Genomic DNA, 19,611 nt, shown 5'->3' with positions numbered 1-19,611 from the left:
TCCCAGCAGGCCTGGGATTGAGCAACTAGGGGATCAAGTTTTTAGAACTGACCAGAAGTAAGAAGACATTTTTTTTCCTTCCAAGGGCTGTAAATTCTCCCTCATGGGTCCAGATGGGTATTAATACAGAGGAAGTATTAAGTATTAGTCACTCAGTCGTGTCCAACTTTTTGCAACCCCATGGACTGTAGCCCTCCAGGCTCCTCTGTCCATGGGATTCTCTAGGCAAAAATACTGGAGTGGGTTGCCATTACCTCCTTCAGGGGACCTTCCAAACTATACATAAAGGGGACTTCATTAATGTGCATTAGAGGATACCCCAGGTTAACTGTCATAGAAAACTCTCTCTTGAGCCTTTAAATTCTATACCCATTCTACACCTCTGGTTGGCCGATTGTTTGTTTCTTTATTTACGTTTTAAGGTAAATGACCTGGGGCTATTTGTTTCTATCAACCTGATTGCAAATCTAAAGGCGCAGTTGAAATGTCTATTTTTCTTGCCATCCTCAGAAGAGATTGCTGCAGATCTACTCTATGATTCTCATTCTTTTCAGCTTACAATACAAATAGCTTATTATTTTTTGCAACCTATGTCTTATAATAAAGCAGTGCTGAAAAATTAAATAGAAGAATGTTCAGTTGCCATATAGGCTACAAAAATGATTTGCTGGTGGTGATTTTTAAGCTTGATTCTAAATAGATTATGAAGAATGGCACTTGGAAGACGTGGTTCAACTTTTGCTATTTAAGGTATCCTGAAATCATTGGCTCACTGTCCCTAAAATTTCAAAAAGCGTAGAGCTTAGGCTCTTAAGGGTATAGCAGTGATAAAAGCTTTCCTAGTCATTTCTAAAAAGCAACACTTCATAGTTTTCTGTCTCCAATGGTTCTCTAATATGCTTGTAGAAGGAAGGCAACAGAAAACCAAGAATAAAAATAGCTGAGCTCTCCACAATTGGGCTTCCTGCTTACTTTCCCTGTTCAAAGAAAAGAGGAGACACCATCTTGCAATAGAGGCTTCATAGACTACTGGGCTTCTCCAGTGACAGCTGGCATTTGATGCCCCATATCTCTTGGTTCTTCTTGTTGCCAATAGTTGGTCTGGTGATGGTGGTGAAATGGGAGCAATTAATCTGTAGATGAGGGAGGGCTTCCTTTAAAAGTTGAAGGGTACTGTCTGGCACAATTCCAAAGACTTGTAGTGTTTTCAATGTGGGAATTTCTCCAAGTTCAAGTAAAGTTTCAGGTATTATGTCATAGTACTGACTGAGTGATAGGTGTTGGAGGTAGCTGAGTTGGTAAAACTCTGGAAAGCAGTCATTTTTCGGCATGACATGATTACTTAAGTCTAGGGAGACAAGATTGGGACATCTTCCAACTAAGGTAGAGACATCTGATCTCTGCAGATTCTTTCGGTACCCGCTGAGATTCAGCTGGGTGATGGTCTCTGACACATGTGCAACAGCTACCTATAAATGCCTTTCAGTGAAATCATAGAGGTTCAGTTAATCCAATCTGGAACAGCTGCTCAGCAAGGTCTTCAGGGCAGATTCAGAGAATCCAGAAAACCCAGAAAGTTTAGTCGCAGTAAATTTGTGTTCTGAGCAAGATTATCGACAATGGGATCTAAAGTCGGAGGCCTTCCAGGCTGAGATTCTGCAACTTCGAACAGTGAGACAGAAGGCTGTGCAGGGTAGACACATCGATCACAGGTCCAGGTTCAACAGGTCCAGGTGCTGCAGACAAAAACGGCTGAAACATTCAACTAACGGTTGGTCCATAAATGATCGTGGGCAGCAGAAGGCAACCACCCCTTGGGACAAAATACAGAGGAACACAGCTGCAAAAAATTGTCCAGTTATAGAGAATACATTCTACTCCAGGGATTTCAAAAGAAAGGCCTAGAATTCAGTTTGTATTCGGAGCAAAGCATGAATACAGATTGAGACTACAATGGAAAATTTTAGGGCAAGAATCTGGTGCAGATGAGATGGCATAGGAGTGGAAAACTGCAGGGCACATAAGCAAACCCCAGCCCAACATACCTGTAGAAAACCATAATCTGAAAGGATACATGTACCCCAATATTCACCGAAGCACTGTTTACAGTAGTTAAGACATGGAAGCACCCTAAATGCCCATTGACAGAGGCTGCACTGCATCACCCTTTGAAATGGCTCATCACTGATAACATCTTCTGCTCCTTGGTTTCAACATATATATATATATATAAACACCCCACAAAGATAGGATCCAAGCAAACAAGTCTGCAGATCCAGTCTAGATCAGCGTGTCATCGCCATGGTTGTCTTGTGCGCTTAAAAACCTTACTTTCAGTTCTTTTTAATCTCATATTATTAAAGGAGATATCAAGTGTAATTAGCATCCCCTCAAAAGCATGTCGGCTTTCTCATCCTTGAAGAAAGGTTGTTTAATTAGTTTGAGCACACTGAGAATCAAGTTGTAGAAACACAAGCAAGCAAAACCACAAAAAAAGATCTTAACAGTGGAAAACTTCTTCAGTCTGACAACAAACTTATCCTTGGAAATTCATAATTAAGAACTCAAACTTGTAGAGATCATTTTGTGTTTTTGGTTTCTCTCTCTCTCTTTTTATTGGAGTATAGTTGCCTTACAATGTTGTGTTAGTTTCTGCTGTGCAGCAAAGTGAGTCAGCCATACGTATACATATGTCCCCTCTGTATTCCTCCAAGAGAGAACTGTGACTCAGAATTTTGCTTCAGTTCATGGAGTTAATAAGTCAAGAATCTCAAATCCTGCAAGGTCTTTCTAGTTCCAAAGTCCAGGAGATCCACGCTGCCCTCAGCAGCCTCCCTCAAGGTCAAAACTTGGAGACCTTCTGTGCAGCAAAGTGAAGCTGCTATATGTATACATATATCCCCTCTATTTTGGATTTCCTTCCCATTCAGGTCACCACAGAGCATGGAGTCGAGTTCCCTGAGCTATACAGTAGGTTCTCATTAGTTATATATTTTTACATAGTAGTGTACATGTCAATCCCAACCTCCTAATTCATCCCAGCCCTCTCTTCCCACTTAGTGTCCATATGTTTGTTCTCTATATCTGAGTCTCTATTTCCGCTTTGCAGGAAAGATTGTCTACACCATTTTTTCTAGATTTCACATTGTAGTTTATTTGCCTTATTTTTTTTTTTACAAAAGAAATGCATGCTTATGTTTAAATTAAAATCATTTATAAGATTATCAAATGAAAAGTAAAAAAAAGAAAGAAACAAACCCTGGAGACTTTAACTAGACATGTTAGCTGCACATATTGCTTAAATCTGTGGGGCCAGCTCCCCCAAATATGAACTGGAATAACAATCTCTGTTTCATTACCCTAAAGCAGAGGTTATGAAAAAGAAAAATGGGGCAGTAGCTGAAGATCCATCTAAAAAAACTTGTAAGCCCACATTCTAAATATACAGATGTACTTTCATTTCATGGTCAAAGAGAATCACACTTCTCTCCACTCTTTTAAGCATCGCCAAGGCTTCTCAATGTTTTTATCTTCTTGTTTTGTCAGCAGGAAAATATTTCCTTAAATCTCCCTTTCTACCTAGCAAATTTCGCTGTCCCTTAAACCTGGATTCTCAGGCACCAACTCCTCCAGGAAACCTTCCCTGACTGCCTCTTCCATCTCCTTAGCAGCCCACGCCTCTGTCAAAACTCTGTCTCTATTTTCACACATCACCAGAGCCAGAGGTCCTCTGGTGAGGAGCTGTGGTCTAGTGTCTTCTGTACCCCTGGCCAGGAGTGGGATGTATGTTGCAACGCTCTGAAGAGGTCTGTTGAACCTAATAACATGGCATTTAACTATCGAGTCTGAGTTTCCTAGATGGACTTCTAGACCCAAACCCAAGAAGCAACTCTCCCTCTCATCAGGAAGAAACAGGCTGTCCCGAGTGAACCAGAGTGAAGAGCAGAGACAGCAACTCTGCTCTGCCCTCCTCTATCCAGCTGCTTCTGCCTCGCTCACCCAGGTAAGTGGGACACTCTCCTGGGGGTGTTCCTAGGGTGCAGGACTTTCATTTTTAAAACTAGGACAACCTACAGAGGTGGGGCTGGGAGGGAGGCTCGAGAGGGAGGGGATCTAAGTATACATATAGCTGATTATCAGGTGGCACTAGTGGTAAAGAACCTGTCTGCCAAAGCAAGAGATGAAAGAGATGCAATTTCAATCCCTGGGTCAGGAAGATCCCTTGGAGAAGGAAATGGCAACCCACTTCTGTATTCTTGCCTGAAAAATTCCATGGACAGAGAAGCCTGGTGGGCTACAGTCCATGGTGCTGCAAAGAGCTGGATGTGACTGAGTGACTGAGCACACACACACACACTCACACATATGCACAACTGATTTACACATTGCTATACAGGAGAAACCAGCACAACGTTGTAAAGCAATTATCCTCCAATTTTAAAAAAAGATCAAAAAAGAAAACCAGGACAGTCCTAAGTCAACCATCCCCAGATTTCAGTGCCCGAACTTTCAGATTGTTCATTCTAACCCCAAGCATAGAGATGACCCTGCTGTGGGGAAGCAGTACTCTGACATGGAAGTGGTCTGCCATGTCAGCCAGCAAACAGAGAGGCCTCCATCTCACCATCGCCAGGTGGCTGGGACACCAGCAATGGCCCTCCCGCTGTCAGTGTCAGGGAACAGAGAACCCAAGTCCCAGAATCTTCTTAGCCAGACCCTCAGATGTCTGCTGTGTGGGGAGAAGGTCTTTGGGGAATACTCAGCAGCTTTCATGGCTTCTGCCTGCTAGATGCCACTATCGTCTGTTTCTCCAGACGTCTCCATTTCCAAGTGTCTCCTGGTGGGTGTCTGTGTTCCCAGTCACTCAGTCATGTCTCATTCTCTGCAACCCCCTGGACTGTAGGGGCTCCTCTGTCCGTGGGATTTCCAAGCAAGAATACTGGAGTGCATTGCCACTTCCTCCTCCAGGGGATCTTCCTGACCCACTGTTTGAACGCAAATCTCCTGCATTGGCAGGTGGATTCTTTACCACCGTGACACCTGGGAAGCCCCAGGGAGGAGCAAAAACACCCCTGGTTGAGAATCACTGTCTTAGATGGATCGTGGCCACCTTCCACTTTTCAAACCCTTTGCAAGTTCTGGGTGCATCTCTTGCCATCTCTGAAGAGTAGGGTGGGGCATAGTCAGCCGCTTGGAAGACATCCACCATAAAAGTTCATGACTGGGGCTTTCTGGCTCTGTGCTGCCCTGAGATAACTAAGGGCTGGTATGGTGGGCACTGTAGCAGCAGTTTACTTGCTGAGAAGACAGAGCCATGTAGATCTGCTTCTTCGATACTTGCTATTCTGAGTGGGGCTTGCTTCAGCCAAGGCTTTATTTACATCTGAAGGTCTCTGATGAGGCTTTTCTAGAGAGCAGATGGGGCTCTTCTCCTGCAGGGAGTGAGCATCTCAGAATAAGGGTGGAGACGACGTTGGCAGAATGAAGCAGCTGGCTGGCTGACAGTTGTTCCACCGTGAGGCTAATTACAGCGGCATCTTCCTCCTTGTGGATCAGGAGGGAAAACACTGATCACTTACAGCTTCTGTCTTGGTTTTTCTGTGGCACCTGCTTCAGGCCTTATTGGTTGGTAGGCACCTGATGTCAGTTCTTGAAACAAGACAGTGCAGAGCAGAGGATGAAAGACATAAGCTGGGGGAACAAGACTCCACCACTGTGGTTTCCTAGCCCTTGTCAAAATCTGCATAAAAGTCAGCAAGACATACTAGAACATAAAGGACCAGACAAACAGACTCTTTGGAAGACAAGAGATGCAGTGGAAGCAGAGGTGGCTGTCAGCACCCCAACTGTGTCTCTTTGGTTCAGGACATTATGGTCCACCACGGCTGATTTATGCCAGTCCCTGCCTCTTTCTGCCTGAGGGCTTTGGAGGTGGCAGAACCTGTGGCAAGCAGGAAGTACTGGAAAATTAGTCCTCTGCCTCCAGGAGCATGTAATGAATGGTCAAAGGCAGTTGGGGTAGCAATACCCCAGCTCCCTTGTCTCTTCTGCTTATACTCTTGACACAAGTATTCTATATCGGTTCTGTGTTTCTGGATTAGGATTATGCTCCAACTATCTCCTTATCTCAGTAGAGTTTTTTTGTTTTCTAACACACTACATATTGGTTACTTTTTCTCTCCCATCTCACTTCCTCCATCATATGAATGCATATTGGAATCACCACCTAAGTAACCCATCTATTCTCAAATCCTCAATGTATCAATAAAGTTTATCTTTGAGGAAACTCAAACCATTGTATGCAGGTCAGGAAGCAACAGTTAGAACTGGCCATGGAACAACAGACTGGTTCCAAATAGGAAAAGGAGTACGTCAAGGCTGTATATTGTCACCCTGCTTATTTAACTTCTATGCAGAGTACATCATGAGAAACGCTGGGCTGGAAGAAGCACAAGTTGGAATCAAGATTGCCGGGAGAAATATCAATAACCTCAGATATGCAGATGACACCACCCCTTATGGCAGAAAGTGAAGAGGAACTAAAGAGCCTCTTGATGAAAGTGAAAGAGGAGTGAAAAAGTTGACTTAAAACTCAACATTCAGAAAACTAAGGTCATGGCATCTGATCCCATCACTTCATGGCAAATAGATGGGGAAACAGTGGAAACAGTGGCTGACTTTATTTTTGTGGGCTCCAAAATCACTGTAGATGGTGATTGCAGCCATGAAATTAAAAGATACTTACTCTTTGGAAGGAAAGTAATGACCAACCTAGACAGCATATTAAAAAGTACAGACATTACTTTGCCAACAAAGGTCCATCTAGTCAAGGCTATGGTTTTTCCAGTGGTCATGTATGGATGTGAGAGTTGAACTATAAAGAAAGCTGAGCACTGAAGAACTGAAGCACTGAAGATGCTTTTGAACTGTGGTGTTAGAGAAGACTCTTGAGAGTCCCTTGGACTGCACAGAGATCCAACCAGTCCATCCTAAAGGAAATCAGTCCGGAGTGTTCATTGAAAGGACTAATGTTGAAGCTGAAACTTCAATATTTTGGCCACCTGATGCAAAGAGCTGACTCATTGGAAAAGATCCTGATGCTGGGAAAGATTGAAGGCAGGAGGAGAAGGGGACGGCCAAGGATGAGATGGTTAGATGGCATCACTGACTCAATGGACATGAGTTTGGGCAAACGCCGGGAGTTGGTGATGGACAGGGAGGCCTGAGATGGGGTTGCAAATAGTTGGACACAACTGAGAGACTGAACTAAACTGAAACCATTGACCGAATACTAACAGATGAGGACGTGGTATTTACCTCCTCTAAGGTTGTGTCTGTATGTTGACAGAAGGGTGCACTCAGATATGCAATGTCAAATGCATCATTGGCACATGGCACATGTTGAACTTCCAAATTCAGAGGAGGGCTCTCTTGGTGGCCCCATGCAAAATTTAATTTCTTCATATTTCATTTTGAAATTGTTTGGCTTGATTTCTCACTTATGGTCCAGTCACTAAGTCAGGTTTGACTCTTTGAGACCTCATGTACTGCAGCACACCAGGCTTCCCTGTCCTCCACTACCTCCCTGAGTTTGCCCAAACTCATGTCCATTGAGTCAATGATGCCGTCCAAGCACTTCATCCTCTGTCACTCCCTTCACCTCCTGCGTTCAGTCTTTCCCAGGATCAGGGGCTTTTCCAGTGAGTCAGTTCTTCCCATCAGGTGGCCAAAGTATTGGAGCTTCAGCATCAGTCTTTCCAATTAATGTTTAGGGTTGATTTCCTTTAGGATTGACTGGTTTGATCTCCTTGTGTCCAAGGGTCTCTTAAGAATTTTCTCCAGCACCACAATTCAAAAGCATCAATTCTGTGGCACTCAACCTTCTTTGCGGTCCAACTCTCACATCCGTACACGACCACTGGGAAAACCATATCTTTGACTATACAGACCTTTGTCAGCAAAGTGATGTCTCTGGTTTTTACTACACTGTCTAGGTTTGCTATAACTTTCTTTCCAAGGAGTGAACATCTTTTAATTTTGTGGCAGCAGTCACCATCCACGTCAGCTCTAGATGGCAAAGACTTTGTATAGACTTGTGAGTTCTCATTTGCATTGGTTTATGTGTCAACACATTTTAAACGCTCTCATTTCAGTGTATGCACTGGTATATAGTTCTTGCTGATGTCGCGGAACTGATTGAAGCCCCTGCGTGGGGGTGATACCCAACAGTGACATTGACTCTGGGTTAAATCTTTATCTTGAGTGTTTTTTTTTCCCCCTTAGAGAATTGTTTAGATTTAACATCAAAAATTATGTTTCTGAGATTTGAAATAAAATTTTGGGTGATATTTATTAATTCCATTGCCTTTATTAGCTAAAAAGAAAACCCAGTTACACTCTTTGCAATACACAGGGGTTAAAAATATTAATGATCTCCTGAGTAACTTTGTGGCAACACTAAGAAGAACTCAGCAGAACACCATTCCTCCACTCACCTGCCCAGCTTTAGCTGCCTCACAGCTGACGGCCATGCCTGGAGTTCTTAAAACAACCGTAATATTTGCTAATTAGTTTACTACTTAAGAAATGCATGCTTGTTATAGATGTAGCCTGGATCTTAGCCAAGAAGGCTGAGATGTAGAAAAATTAGTTCAAGCCTCTAATTCCACATCCATGGGAATTCCAATGCCCCTCTCTAGATTTCTGAGAACTCCCAGGGGCATAAATTCTCAGTCATGTCCCTCTCTAGTTTTCTGCTTTTGCTCAACTTCTGTTCTCATGGGTTTCTTCCTCCCATGGCTGGTCTCTTCCCTGCGCTGTGCACCCAAGAATGTAATTCATCTCCTTTCCCTGATTTCCTGCAAAAACACACAAAGCATTTAAGTATGTGTTGGACTTAGATGTTCCAGAATTAGGAGTAGGTTATAGCAAAGCAAACAAGTACTATAAAGATGAAGATGAGACCTACCTGCTCTTTTGGGAACTCTGCACTGGAAGTTTTCGCTTGCTTCTTTTCTTCTGCAGTCCTGGTTTCTCGTAACCTGCCACCACACCTGTACCTCTCCCAGCTTCTTTCTCTGTCCTCCACTCGTTTGCCTTTCACTCTTAGGACAGGCAACATCATCATGTCCCCCTCCATTGTGCCCTTCCCTGCAGGAGGATGACATAGCCTATCCTGTTGAACCCAGGAGCGGCTGTGTCACAAGCTTTGTCCAAAGACACGTGACTGCAGGTGATGCAGGTTACATTATGCAAAAGATTTCCAAGTCACAGCACGGTTCATCACCTCTTTTTCCTCACCATGATGGAATTCCAGAAAACAACTGCAGAAGCCTGGGCCCAGGGGCCAGACAAGGGAGATTGGATGGGGCTAAGCGTACTTACCGATTCAAGGAAAAGAGCTGTTTTCTCTGGATTCTTCTTACATGATCAGGCCATCTATGACTAAGCATAATTTTTTTCTTTCCTTTCTAATTCCTTTATCTTCTTATTGAGAATCTCCTGTGAAGTGTTGAGTCAACTGAAGGTAGCAAGAGACTCTGATGCTATCAGTATTAGGGAGAGCTCTGTAATTGTAATGACTGTGACAGACTTTCCACAGATAACTTTTATCAGATTAAGGAAGTCCTCTTTCATTCCTATCTTTATAAAGCTTTCTAACATAAACAGATATTGCATTTCATCAAATACTTTTCCTGCACATAGTTTAAATAATCATATGACCTCTCTCCTATAACTTTTCATTTTTTCTTTGAGATTTTTAATATTTTCCACATGTTCAGAATTAAATCACTGGTTTTGCAACTATATTCTGAATTAAAATTTTACATTATCTTTTTTGAAAAATAATAATAATGACAATTGATTTTTGAGTGTTAAAGCAACCATGCATTACTAAAGTTAAAAAAAATTTTCATGTGTCACTGGATTTGAACTACTTTATTTTATTTAGGAATTTTACATCTACATTCATAAAGAGTCTGGCTTATATTTGAATTTTCTTATAACGTCATTCTCTGATTTCTATCACAGGTTCACTGGCCTCGTAAACTGAGGTGGAATTCTTTGGAACTGGGTTTGGAATTTTCTTTATGTAGGTCTTTCATTTCTTTTGGTTCAATTTGGGTGAATTTTGTTCTTCTAAGAATTTTTTTTTTTAATTTTTAAATTATTACCAGCACCAGTTCAATCCCTGATTGGGGAATTAAGATAAAAAAAATTTGTGGACACGTATACAGAAAGATGGATTTCCCTGATGGCTCAGACAGTTAAGAATCTGCCTGCAGTGAAGGAGACCTGGGGTACTCCAGTATTCTTGCCTGGAGAATCCCATGGACAGAGGAGCCTGGCAGGCTACAGTCCGTGGTGTCGCAGAGTCGGACATGACTGAGTGACTAACATTTTCACTTTCATACAGAAAGATGGGGTTTCCCAGGTGGCACTAATGGTACAGAACCCACTTGCCAATGCAGGAGATATAAAAGATGCAGGTCCCTGCATCAGGAAGATCCCCTGGAGAAGGAAATGACATTCTGGAGTGGACAGACAAAATCCCATGGACAGAGGAGCCTGGCAGGCTATACAATCCATGGGATCACAAAGAGCTGGACATGACTGAAGCAACTTAACATGATGCATACATATAGAAAAAGAGCAATTTCATTAGAGCTTGCTTGCAAAGAACCGCTATTTTGCTTTGTTGATTCTATTACAGATTTTGGCATCTATTTCATTAATTCCTATTATTAGCTATTTCCTCCTGTTCATATTCACTAGTGTCACCATATTCCTATGCTAAATTTATTCCATTGTATGCTGATACAAGTCAAATATTTCTTTGAGTGTTTGGAAAACAAAACAAAAAAAGCAATGACATCCCTCCATCCCTCACTCTCTCTCTCTCACACACACATTTTGTTGATGTGTTGGCAGATTCAGGAGGTTTATGAACCATGGTTCTACACTGGTAAAATGTGAGCTTTAAGATACATTTTTGTTTTTCCCAAAGAGATAAGTTACAGTGCTGAGTCAGCCACACTCACTTATATTGTTTCCCGTTGACACCAAAAGCTCAGACTTCTGCTCCAACTCACCCACCCCTGGGAGCCAGCCTGTGGTCTTGGAACCAGATTGCTCTCATTCCTTATGGAAACCAGAGGCACGACCTTGGCAGATGAGCCGCTGTGTCAAACACTTAGGCTGGACACCTCAGATATTGCCAGGTATTGAGCATTTTGCCCCAAATGCTGCCAGTGAAATGTTCCTGGAAAAGGAACATTTTTCAAGGTCAGTCTGTGTCTTTAAGGGCTCGAGGTTCAGATTTCAGCCACAAGGCTCCCTTGACCAAACTTGAAAGTTTGCTTTTTGCTCTGCATTGGAACAAATGTTCAGTTTGCTATAAAACATCAATTCTCTTTCAGGTCTAAGAGATTTCCATTTCCTTCTGCTCACCTATCTCTGTGATATTAAGAGCACCTGTGGCCGGAAGAGAGGTCTTCTGCCAGGTCTGGGAGCTTGGCCCAAGGAGCTGGTGTTCTTGTGCAGTGAGGTCATCTTCCAGAAGTACCAGACTGATGTGTTTTCATCTCTCTCACCCAGACACCACGTGTACTGGCAGCCATTCCTCCATCAAAGCATACAGGAGAGGGGAGGGCAAGTGTCTCCTGTAGAAATACAGAATAAGGGGTGTCTCCATCAAAGGAGGAGGAAGGGAGAAGTCACCCCTTCTGGCCACAAAGAACCATGGGAGGAAGGAGGGGGTCGGAAGCAGGAAGTCACTAGAGAAAGAGGTGTGTTCTGACTTTCCCAGCTGAAGTGGGAACCCTCCCAGCTAAGACTCCAGAGGCTTCCTCAGCTGCTGGGGAGGGGGCAGGAACACTGTCCATTGTTTCCTGGTGCCCCTATAAGATCAGAGATGGATGGAGTTGGCTGGGAGGTTTACCTGGGGAGAAAGATATTGCTGTGTTATGGTGAGGGAGTGCTAGAGCTGCGGGCTGGAGGGCAGGCCATCCTGACCAAGAGCTGGCTAGGCACGACTTCCTGGTGCTCCAGGGGTTAGGACTCATGCTCCCAATGCAGGGGGCCTAGGGTTTAATCCCTGGTCAGGGAACCAGATCCTGCGTGCTGCAATTAGGATCTGGCACAGCCAAATAAATAAAGCGCTCACTAGGCATCACAGCTAGACCTCCTGGACATGCAATCCTGGAGAAGGTTGAGATGGAATCAAGGCAGCAAGACTACTGAGCCCAGATAGAACCCAGGAGGACACAATTCAGCCTCAGGTGCCAGCTGGGCTCCTGACAATCAGGTGGACAGGGGCATCCTCATAGAGATCAGCAGAGCTGGAATGGACCGTGGCAGCATCACGGTCACACAAACGAGCTCTCTCATATAGCTAGATGCCATCCTGGAGATTAAGCAAGGTGAAGGAAGTAAAAGTCGCTGAGTTGTGTCCGACTCTGTGATCCCATGGATTGTAGTCTGCCAAGCTCCTCTGTCCGTGGGATTTTCCAAGCAAGAATACTGGAGTGGGTTGCCATTTCCTTCTAGAGGGGATCTTCCTGACCCAGGGATTGAGCCAGGGTCTCTTACAATGGAGGCAGATTCTTTACCTTCGGAGCCACCAGGGAAGCCAAGAGAGGTGAAGAGGGATTAAAAAGAATTAAAAAACACAAAACATTTATGGGACTTTCCTGGCAGTCCAGTGGTTAAGACTCTGCACTGCCACTGCAGGGGAAATGGGTTTGATCCCTTCTCCGGGAACAAAGATCCCTCATGCCAAATAGCGCAGCCAAAAACTGAGGGAAAAAATACAAAGCATTTACCCAAAAGAGACTGAATTCTCTGAAGAGGCTGTTCTACATTATTAGATCAGATTGAATTTCCTTACATCAATTGTGGAAAATAAATATGTTTTCTTTGCAATTCTGAGTGTCACTGCTAAATTTGCAACCCAGATACAAGCTGATGCGCAAAGATGACACTTTCAGCTGCAGAAAGGCACGACGCAGAGCAAGGATGGTCTGAGCTGAGTTGTTCATGTCTCCTTCTGCTTGGGAATTGAGAGGGACGAGAATAGGGGGAAGAGGCTGTATCTGTGGAGAGCTGTTTCTCTTCGGTGGGAAAAATAATTGGCCTGGAGGTAGCTTTCATCTAGTTCTGCCCTAAGCTGATTTGTTATGATGACAGGCAGAAGGCATATCTTCAAGAACACCTCAGCTCCTTTCTTGGGACCTGCCCCCCTCCACAGGGTTTGGGATCCAGGAGGTTGTCCAAGCTTCAGCTCCGATTCTGACTGGGTGCACAAGTCCATAGACTTCCCTGAGCTCCTGTCTAGTAAATTGCGATTGAGACATGCGTACCCCTGATCCTCTGGGGGCAGGAAGAGCTGGGGTGGGGGCAGAAAAGTACTTTTTATAAACTGAGAAGCCCCAGTCCTGTGCCCATTCCAACCTCCCAGATGCCTGCCTGCTCCTGCAGTTTCTTCTCTGCATCTTGCAGGTCCTGCAGGTGGAATTTTCCTCCAGGCACTGTTCTGGCTTTTGGCTGAGCAGAGGTTTGTTCATTTGTATCAAGGCCTATGGTGGGTCCCGGAGCTGTTGAGGCCAATTAAATACAATGTCTCAGGACTTCCCTGGCTGTCCAGTGGTTAAGACCGCTTCCATTGCAGGGGGCATGAGTTCGATCCCTGGTCGGGGAAATAAGATCCCACTTGATGTAGGGGCACAGATCAAACAAACAAACAAACAACAACAACAAAAAACACTAGATGCAAAGTCTCCCCTCCAGGAACTTCCCAGAGACTCTCAGGCATGGTTCTGCCTTCTCCTGCCAGGCTGTTTTCCCTTAGTTTATTTATTTATTTAAGGCTGTTCTGGGTCTTTGTTGCTGCACTTGGGCTTTCTCTAGTTGCAGTGAGTGAGAGCTGCTCTTCTTTGCAGTGCTTGAACTTCTCATTGTGGTGGCTTCTCTTGTTGCAGAGCACGGGCTCTAGGGCACGCAGGCTTCAGTACTTGTGGCACGTGGACTCAGTAGTTGTGATACAAAGGCTTAGCTGCTCCATGGGATCTTCCTGACCCAGGGATAGAACCCATGTCCCCTACATTGGCAGGTGTATTCTTTACCTCTGTCCCACCAGGGAAGGAGATGGAGTGCGTGCTGATTTCCAAGAGTGCTGCTTCCTCAGTTGGGTAACTTTTGTGCCCAGTGTGACCTTCATCAGTGAACATGGTGGCCCTGGTTGGTACAGAGACAAGCCAATGGTGAAAGGACACCTAGATATGGTCTGGTCCACCCACTCCTATCTTGGAGAAGGGAGCACTGAGTCCCAGAGAGGGACAAGGGGGTGACTCCATTCATGCAATGTCTCTTCAGCAGAGCACACCACCCCTCCCAGAAGGAGAGCCTTCCCTCCCACCAGCCTGGCCCATCTATCTCAGGGCGAGAAGCCAGCTGGAAGGAGATCCCCTCTCAGGAGCCCAGGCCTGAATTGAATCATGGCTGTTGACAAGACACAGGCTGGAATAGAGGATTTGGGGGAATGGAATCTTTGCAGATGGTTATTTTCCTTCTCATGTGTACATAGCAGTGGACACGTCTCATCTGCCCATGGGAGCTCATTGACTTGTTCTACAAAACTTTTGATCACCTACTGTTTGCCTGGGATTCCAAAGTGAATAAGGCAGGGTCTCTGCCACCTGGGAGGTCCCCAGGCAGTGGAGGAGGCAGACACATGTAGAGACAGGAATGGCACGGACTTGCAAGGAGATGTAGGGAGTGTCATGGAGGTGATGAGCCTTTAGCTGACCCATCTCGGGTGCCAGAGGGAATCAGAGTCACTCATGATCAATCTTCTTTTGTTTGTTTGATTCTGGAGTGCTTCCAGGAACCGAGTCTCTTATAGCCTTAAGGCTTCTCCTCTTGGTTTCCAAGGCCAGGACCACTGATCCCAGGGCTCTCCAATATGGGTCACCATGTTTCTGCTGGTGGCTGACCTGACCAGATGCAGGTGGGCTTAGGGGACCTCATGTTTCCTACAGGGGCTGATCCTTCCAGAACCAACCATAGGTGACAGGGAAATTTTCCAAGAATCACAGTTCCCCATCTCTAATGGTTTCTTTGCTTGAAGGCAACAGGCTTGTCCCCTGGAGAGTGGTGGCGAGAACTAACAAAGATGTCTACTGACCACTGGTGGGGAGTGTGTAGAAAGGAATGAGCCCTCCCACCCAAACCCCTCATGTCCATAAGATATAGCAGGTGATTACCTTAATAGGACAACAATCGGCCTTTTGAGGTAGTTCATCAGATATGATGAATGAGTCTTGTGGGCAGCATGGATTTTTCATCTGCTCTTCTCCCCTTCTCTGTGCCTCTCCCTCCTCCACCCCTCCCCTCTCCTCCCATCCACTTCCCCCATCTCTTCCTCTCTTCTTTCCCCCTCTTCTTCCCTCTTTCTCGCCTTTCTTCTTTAAGCCTCAGAGGAAAGCACACTTGCATCTCAGAATCAAGTTCACTAAAGTGGTGGTCTAATTGGGCCCTGGGAGATTGGTCAAAGGGTGCTTTGTGTTTCAGGTAGATCCTCACGAATGGAATTCTTTATTAGCCTTCCAATTTCCTTCATTAATATGCATTTCCGTTCCCTCTCTGCACACCTGCTCCTGACCCTCAGGCTGCCAAGCCCTGCGTTTGTCTCTGGAACTTAAATGCCAACAGGGATGTACAGTGAGGATCTTGGAGGGTGTGGAAAGCTAGGCAAGCACGTTAGTCAGAGGAAATGGTCAGCCTGGAAAAGCTCGTCCTCAGTCTTCAGAGTGGCGTCTGCTGGATGGCCTCTCAGAGGGTAAGAGCTGCTCTCCCCCAGGTCAGGCTCTGACTAAGCTCAGAGTTGGAAGCTCCTGTTTATTTGTTTTTTTAAATTTATGATTGGCTGTGCTGGGTTTTCGTTGCTGCACAGGCTTTCTCTAGTTGTGGCGAGCAGGGGCTACTCTCTCTCTGTGGTGTGCAGGCTTCTCATTGGGGCGGCTTCTCTTGTTGTGGAGCACAGGCTCTTGGACTTGAAGACTTCGGCAGTTGTGGCTCCTGGGCTCTAGAGCACAGGCTCAGTAGTTGTGGCACACAGGCTTAGTTGCCCTGCAGCATGTGGGATTGAGCAGGATCAGGGATGAAACCTGAGTCTCCTGTGTTGGTAGGCGGATTCTTTACCACTGAGTCACCAAGGAAGCTCCGAAGCTACTGTTTATTATCCACCAGCTCTGCACCAGATTCTTGCTTCTTGCCTCACCAGAACCGCCTCCTCTACTCCCACCCCACAACAGGTGGAAGGAAGTGAGCATCCCAGTCCTCACTGACAGATGAGAAGGATAAGGCTGAATGAGGTCAAAGAACATGCCAAGGTCACTTGGCCGGTAAATGGCAGAGCATAGATCTGACTGTGGATCCAGATGATGCTGTGACTGTTCCAGGCACAGCTGAGGAATAAGGCCAGAGACAGCATACACTCTGCCACACCCACCCGACCCCTGGGTGCCCGAAGCAAGACAGAGTAAGACAGTCATGGCTCTAGAACTTCTTCTCCCAAGGACTCCAGGGGCTCAAGACAGAGGCAGGGTACGGCCTGCTCCCAGCACCCAAAGCGGGGGAGCTGAATCTGTGACAAGGAATAGTCAATGGAACTGATGACTCTGCCCCCAGGCTGGACAGTTGTTTAGGTACAGACTTGTCCTTCTAGGGGACACCAGCCACTCTGGGTGCTCTGGACTGAACTGTGTCTCCTCAAGAGATGCTGAAGTACTCACTGTTTACAACAGCCAGGACATGGAAGCAACCTAGGTGTCCATCATCAGAGGAATGGATAAGAAAGCTGTGGTACATATGTACAATGGAATATTACTCAGCAACAGCGGCGGTAAGGAGATAACCCTCGTCCAAGGTAAGGAGCAGCGGCTGTGCTTTGCTGGAGTAGCCATGAAGAGATACCCCACGCCCAAGGTAAGAGAAACCCAAGTAAGATGGTAGGTGTTGTAAGAGGGCATCAGAGGGCAGACACACTGAAACCATACTCACAGAAAACTAGTCAATCTAATCACACTAGGACCACAGCCTTGTTTAACTCAATGAAACCAAGCCATGCCTGAGGGGCAACCCAAGATGGGCGGGTCATGGTGGAGAGGTCTGACAGAATGTGGTCCACTGGAGAAGGGAATGGCAAGCCACTTCAGTATTCTTGCCTTGAGAACCCCATGAACAGTACGAAAAGGCAAAATGATAGATGACACCACCCTTATGGCATAAAGTGAAGAGGAGCTAAAAAGCCTCTTCATGAAAGTGAAAGGGGAGAGCAAAAAAGTTGGCTTAAAGCTCAACATTCAGAAAATGAAGATCATGGCATCTGGTCCCATCACTTCATGGGAAATAGATGGGGAAACAGTAGAAACAGTGTCAGACTTTATTTGGGGGGGCTCCAAAATCACTGCAGATGGTGACTGCAGCCATGAAATTAAAAGACGCTTACTCCTTGGAAGAAAAGTTATGACTAACCTAGATAGTATATTCAAAAGCAGAGACATTACTTTGCCGACTAAGGTCCGTCTAGTCAAGGCTATGGTTTTTCCTGTGGTCATGTATGGATGTGAGAGTTGGACTGTGAAGAAGGCTGAGCGCCGAAGAATTGATGCTTTTAAACTGTGGTGTTGGAGAAGACTCTTGAGAGTCCGTTGGACTCCAAGGAGATCCAACCAGTCCATTCTGAAGGAGATCAACCCTTGGATTTCTTTGGAAGGAATGATGCTAAAGCTGAAACTCCAGTACTTTGGCCACCTCATGCGAAGAGTTGACTCATTGGAAAAGACTCTGACGCTGGGAGGGATTGGGGGCAGGAGGAGAAGGGGACGACAGAGGATGAGATGGCTGGATGGCATCACGGACTCAATGGACGTGAGTCTGAGTGAACTCCGGGAGATGGTGATGGACAGGGAGGCCTGGCGTGCTGTGATTCATGGGGTCGCAAAGAGTCGGACATGACTGAGCGACTGAACTGAACTGAATTGACTGATGAAAAAGAATGCATTTGAATCAGTTCTAATGAGATGGATGAAACTGGAGCCTATTATATAGAGTGAAGTAAGTCAGAAAGAAAAACACCAATACAGTGTATTAATGCATATATATGGAATTTAGAAAGATGGTGTAACGATGACCCTATATGCGAGGCAGTAAAAGAGACACAGATGTAAAGAACAAACTTTTCGACTCTGTGGGAGGTGAGGGTGGGATGATTTGAGAGAATAGCACTGAAACATGTATATTATCATATGTGAAAGAGATCGGCAGTCCAGCTTCAATGCATGAGACAGGGTGCTCAGGGCTGGTGCACTGGGATGACCCTGAGGGATGGGATGGGGAGGGACGTGGGAGAGGGGTTCAGGATGGGGAACACATGTACACCCATGGCTGATTTATGTCAATGTGTGAGGAAAAACCACTACAGTATTGTAAAGTAATTAGTCTCCAATTAAAATAAATAAATTAATTTTTGAAAAATATTCTAAAAAAAAAAGATGCTGAAGTACAAACCCCAGGACCGGTGAATGTGACTTTATTTGGAAATAAGGTTTTTGTAGACCTTCCAGTAAAGACGAGGTTGTCAGGGTGGACCCTGATCCAGTATGGCTGTATTCGTAAGAAAAGAAGAAATTTGGACACAGAGACCAACTCTCACAAGAGGGTATACATTGTGTGAATTTGAGAGCAGAGATGGGGTATCACCATCTCTGTACAAGCCAAGGAGCCCCAACGATTGTCAACAAACCAGAAGAAGCTGGAAGAGAGGTGTGGGACAGATTCTCCATCACAGCCCTCAAAAGAAACCCATCCTGGACTTCCCTGGTGGGACAGTGGTTAAGAGTCTGACTGCCAATGCAGGGAACAGGGGTTCGATCCCTGGTTGAAGAAGATTCCACATGCCTCGGGGCAACTAAGCACGTGTGCCACAACCACTGAAGCCCATGCACCCAAGAGCCGCTGCTCTGCAACAAGTGAAGCTACCACAATGAGAAGCCCACGCACTCCAGCTAAAGAGTGGCTCCCACTCGACGAAACTAGAGAAAAGCCTGTGCAGCGACGAAGACCCAGCACAGTACGAGTAAAACAAAATTTTTAAAAAGGAATCAATCCTGACAAGACCTTGATTTTGGATTTTTAAACTCCAGAACTATGACAACACAGTACATCGCTGTTGTTTAAGCCACACAGTCTGCGGTGCTTTGTTGTGACAGCCCTAAGACACGGATACACCAGAGCTCCTGGGGTGTGCATCCTGCTTTCAGGCCCGGGCTGAGAAACTCCAGGGAGCCCTGGTGTCACTGCCTGACTCAAAGGGACCCGGCATTGCTGTCTGGTGCCAAGAGAGGCTAACGAGTGCATGGCCTCATCCAGGACTGGCCCCCTGCTGCGTTAAGTAAGGCTGGCAGCTCATCTTCCAAGGAATGGGATCCTTGGAAAACCCAGGTGGAAATCCAGTTGAGCTCTCAAGGCAGCTGCCGGGGAAGATGGTGTTTGTGTCCTGTGATGTTCCAGGGACAATTAGCATCAGAAGATTAAATTCATAATGGCCCA

At 45.5% G+C, this 19,611-nt stretch overlaps 1 pseudogene; it reads right to left on the bottom strand.

Annotated features, from left to right (window-relative positions):
- Positions 1 to 864: 864 nt before the first annotated feature.
- Positions 865 to 9,139, bottom strand: LOC101108692 (S-phase kinase-associated protein 2-like; annotated as a pseudogene).
- Between the last annotated feature and the right edge of the window lie 10,472 nt (positions 9,140 to 19,611).

The sequence above is a fragment of the Ovis aries genome, chromosome 18 (assembly GCF_016772045.2).
Source record: "Ovis aries strain OAR_USU_Benz2616 breed Rambouillet chromosome 18, ARS-UI_Ramb_v3.0, whole genome shotgun sequence".
Lineage (NCBI taxonomy): Eukaryota > Metazoa > Chordata > Mammalia > Artiodactyla > Bovidae > Ovis > Ovis aries.
Note: the sequence above shows the minus strand (reverse complement) of the source record. Positions and strands in the feature narration are given on the sequence as shown.